The sequence below is a fragment of the Arachis duranensis genome, chromosome 4 (assembly GCF_000817695.3).
Source record: "Arachis duranensis cultivar V14167 chromosome 4, aradu.V14167.gnm2.J7QH, whole genome shotgun sequence".
In the NCBI taxonomy this organism is placed as follows: Eukaryota; Viridiplantae; Streptophyta; class Magnoliopsida; order Fabales; family Fabaceae; genus Arachis; species Arachis duranensis.
Window position 1 is genome coordinate 6,783,958 of NC_029775.3, and position 4,893 is coordinate 6,788,850.

The 4,893-nt window shown below is 32.4% G+C and overlaps 1 long non-coding RNA gene across 1 annotated transcript; it reads right to left on the bottom strand.

The window, feature by feature from the left end:
* Window positions 1–792: 792 nt before the first annotated feature.
* LOC110280398 (uncharacterized) lies at window positions 793–2,174 on the bottom strand. Its single transcript, XR_008008585.1, has 3 exons — window positions 1,796–2,174; window positions 1,621–1,704; window positions 793–970 (listed from the first exon to the last, which is right to left on the bottom strand). It is a non-coding gene; the product is annotated as an uncharacterized LOC110280398 (long non-coding RNA).
* Between the last annotated feature and the right edge of the window lie 2,719 nt (window positions 2,175–4,893).

A 4,893-nucleotide genomic window follows, 5' to 3' on the forward strand; every position in this document is an offset into this window, starting at 1 on the left:
AATTTGCAACCAAGCAACCCGGAACCCAGCGTATTTATACGCATGCATACAGAAGTGGTAACCAAATACTAAAAGGGAGTAAATGGAATCCAGAAGTTCTATAGATTCATCACTGATGTAACATTCATGATTATCAATTTATCATGCCTCAGGTCCACTCATGATGGCTAAAACACCATTAATATTAGGTACAATTCAAATGAGTTTCAGATATTATAATTTATTAATTTTACATTGGAACATAAATAACAAGCATACTATAAATGAATCTATCCATACCTCCACGTGCAACATCAGAACTCTTCTTAGTGTGCTTCAATGCTTCATAGCTGTGATCCACACTAACCTCTGGTTCGACATTACGAAGTCAAGCACTCAATCTAGTGGCAGTTCCCAGTTGTACAACGGGAGTAGCAGGGAATGTAGACCCTCTTAATTCATTAGACAAATGAACCGGGCCACCTTGGGCAGCAATCTTGTCACAGTATGCAACTAATGCTGGATCCATCTGTGAGATCATCCCATGCACCTGACAAATGTAAAGAGGAGAAAAAAAGAAGCAAGATGAGTCCACAACTGAACATTTATAGACACTGGTCATCAGCACAAAATCTCCAGCTCAAAACTAATCATAAAAGGAAGTTCATTTATATCACATCACGGAGCTGACAAGCTCTACTCACAATCCGAGCACCGTTGTAATCCTCTCCATTGTAAACCTGTGGGGAAAATAAAAAGGATCAATTTCAGATAATAAAGCACTCTCAATCATTTTCAACTATGTCTTGCAATGGAAACAATAAGATCAATGTCCTGTAGGAATGTAGAACGTGTAATATACCAGCCATTATCAACACGCTGTAACATGGTTACCATGTCCATCGGGTTCTGGATAATTGAGTGATAGTTAGGAGCATCTTCGTCTGAGACTGGATAATGGAAGAGATTATATCGCTTGTCATATAATATCCTGCCACAGAAACAGAAGAGACAAAATCAGAGAGCCAGAGAGAGAAGCTTTATGTGTTTAATTAAATATGACAATGGCCCAAGTGAAGCCAAGAATTCATGAATTTAGAACATATTAATTGCACTTGTCTTACTTGCAATGCTTATTTGTCACATACTCACATCAGTTAGATCAATTTAAAACAATTTATAGATATTTTGGTTGGTGTATTTTAGATAGCATTCAGAGCTTGGTTACTAAAACAAAACCCATTAAGGACTTTAGAATCATTATGCAACAATGTCATTAGAAGTTTAAGACATCAATCAGACCAAGAACAGGCCAAAAGCTTAAGAAAAAAATGTTTTGAGAATTGCATAGACTTAGTAACAAATCTGGCATACTGAAGCATCCACAAGTACGTTAACCTAAGAATCGTTTAGGAGTCATGTAATTTGTTTACTTAAAGGAATCACACAAGATAGTGTTAACTAAAACATCACCAATCATGTTTTTGTCACTCCTTTTCAAGACATAAACATGAGCCCACAAACCCAAAGACAAAGCACCCAATCCAGCACAGGAACTAATCACACTTTGCATGGTGTAACCGTCAAGATCATGAATCCTCTGCATCTCACAGAACATTCTCAATGCAGTGTCATACTCACCAGCACTTGCATAAGAGTCAATCATGATGGTCCATGAAACCTCACTTCTTTCGGACATTTTCTCGAACACCTTGTGTGCCAAGTCTAGAAACCCACAAGTTGCATAAAAATGAATCAAACTGTTACAAATATGAGTATCCAATTCAAACTCAAGTTTCAATACATGAGCATTCACCTGTTTCCCTTCAGAAAGAGAGAACAAGTAAGCACATGCCTTTAATACAAAATGGTATGTGTAATTATCAGGAATAACCGCTGCACTTTGTTGTTCTCGTTCCATCATTAACATTGCTTTGTAAAGTTCCATGGACTTGTGTTTTTGGTCTGCGGTTCTAGCATAGGCTCTTATGAGTGTGTTCCACGTGAAAGAAAAAGGAACAGAGATAGCGCCAGTGACGATGGAACAGAGCTGTGAGACGGAAAAAGGAGGCGAGCCCGGCGACGATGGAACCGAGCTGCACGACGGTGCTTTCAAAGTTGAAACAGTAGCTGCACGATGGTGGAACAGAACTGCACGATAACGACGGTGGCTTCGAAGCTCGTTTCAGCGACGGCGGCGGAGATGGACGGAAACTTTCAGAGGGGTGAACGAGAAAGTTTCTGAACCTATATGAAGAACAATTTTAATTTTTTGTTTTTTTAACATGATTAGCACAGATGAAGAACAATTTTAATTTTTTATTTTTTTTAATATGTTTTTGTTTTGTTGTTTCAATTATTTGAAATTATAAATTTATGATTAATTAAATTTTAAAATAGTCACCAAAAAAAATAAGTCACCAAAAAAACATTAAATTTTAAAATTTGATTAATTTAAAAGGATAATTTTCTCTAATCAAATAAAAGAAGGAAGTTTAAGTCTTTTTATAAAATTAAATAAATAAATACTTTTTATTTTTATTTAATTAAAAGGGTGTTTTAGTAAAAGTGGTGATATACTATATATTTAAAAAAGAAAAAATTAAATACTAACGTAGAAAATAAATTTCACATATCTTATTGTTATTTATTTATATTTTAAACGTATCAGTACGTATGAATTTATCATCGTATCGTAATAAACACCTAACTTTATTACCTGATCGTGATTCATGTATTATATGAAAATTTTAGACATACTAAAAATACAGTATTTTAATGGTTTTAATAGTTAATTTTAATGGTATATATTTTATGATCGAGATTAATAACTAAAACTATTGTAATACTAATATTATTAATACACTTAAAATTCTTTCTATATTGTATTGTATGAGTTCGGTGCGTGCAAATGAAATATTCCATAGTTGTTTATGAATTATTTCCCATTGCAGAGTTAACAAACCAAACTTAGAATTTAAAATTTCGAGATTAACCTTATAAGTTATAACAACTTAAATTAGGTGTGCTATTCTCTGTTTTACATAGAAAACAGCTAACGAGTAACAACCTTAGAATTTAAAATTTCTAGAAAAGGATTTGATAACAACTTTGGTCTAAAACCGATGAAAATAATGATAATATATTGATACTTATAGTTATAGGTTTGAGTTTTAATTTAGATACAGGTTAAATACGATTTTAATTTTTATGATTTAAGTTGAAATTTTTTGTTTGTTTTCAACTCTTTTTTAAATTAAATACAAAATCGTTCCTAAAATTTAATATAATTTTAAAACCGTATTTTTAAATAGATTAATTTTTAAAATAATAAAAATAGCACCTCTCTCTTATCAATTCTTTCTTCTCACCATTACCACCACCCCACCCACTACTATCTCACCATTATCTGTTTATGATTCATGAATCCAACAAAAAAAAAATTTCAACCTTCAACAACAACTTTAAATAAATTAAAACTAAAACAACAATTTATTACTAAAACCATCATCATTAACAAGAAACAAGAAAATCATCATCATAATATAAAACCGAATTTGAAGGATCAAGCCTCTAAGCACGCTTCAGAATACACAAGCTTCAAAAAGCATTCCAAAACATGTAGCTTGAGAAGAGGAAATAGTAAAGTGGCTCCGACTTGGGTATATCCGTATATGTATCGAAATTGATTCTGTATTATCAATTTGGTGTAACTTCAGCAGTGGTTCTGCATCTCACACGGATCCAGATGCTTTACAGGGTATTATTCTCAACTTGCCTCAACCAGCAATTCATAGCACAATTAGTGCAAATCTAACAACCTCAACATCCTAACAAATAACATAGCAATCACGCCTTAAGAAAAAAGATACCATACAATGATGAGCCCTATTATAATTAGGATCCAACCTCACAACCTCTTCACACTCCCTCAAAGTCTCACCTAGCCTCTCAAGACCCGTAAAGGCTGCGGTGCGGTTGCTCTGGTAGGCGGCACTTGCCGAAAAAAACGCAATTGCTCGATCACATAACCCTAATTATTGGAGTAGCTTGTTGGTTCTACCATGGTTTGAGGCTTGTTCTTAATGCGTTGGGTATCAAAATCAAAATCAAAGGTTTAGAGATCCTTCCAGAGGTGGCACCACCAGCGAGACAAGAAGTTGGGCTAGGCGCGTCGCGGCGAGGGAGAGACACAACAAGAGTGAGGTGAGGTGCGGGAGGCGAGGGCGACAACGAGGATTCGATTCTCTTTTCTCTCTCCGAATTTATGTTTCTCTCTTTGAGTCTCTGTTTTTCTCTCTTCTAAAGGTGTGAAGGAGACGGTGATATTAAGAGTATAATTGTTTGAAAGATGATTTCTAAGTTAAATTTTAGGTACAAATTTAAATGTAAAAAAAAGTTGAGAAGAAATAAATCTATTCTATCTATTCTATTATATAAAAATCGGATTTCTCCACGTCAGTTTCGGAGAATGTTTCCCGATTTAATTATTTTAATTCATTCAATATAATTTATTACAATGATGAATTGATTTTTTTCTTTATAAAGTCTAAAATAAAATAAATAATTTATTGTTTATTCTAATTAAATTTAATTATATATTATATATGAATTAATGTTAATTTATAAATTATTTTATATTATAATATTCAATCAAAAAAATTGTAAATTACTTTAAATTATATACGCACGAAAAAATGGATTTAAATATGGTTTATATAGTATAGATAGTATTTAATTAAGAACGGTGTATTTTTAAGTGTTTTGATATGATTTAATTATACCAATTAAATGATTTGATTAGATATCTAAATATCAATGTAATTTATTATAGTATATAATACTTGATTAATTTTACTACATTAATTGTAGTTCCTTATATTAATTAATTAATTTATTCATTTATAAAATCTG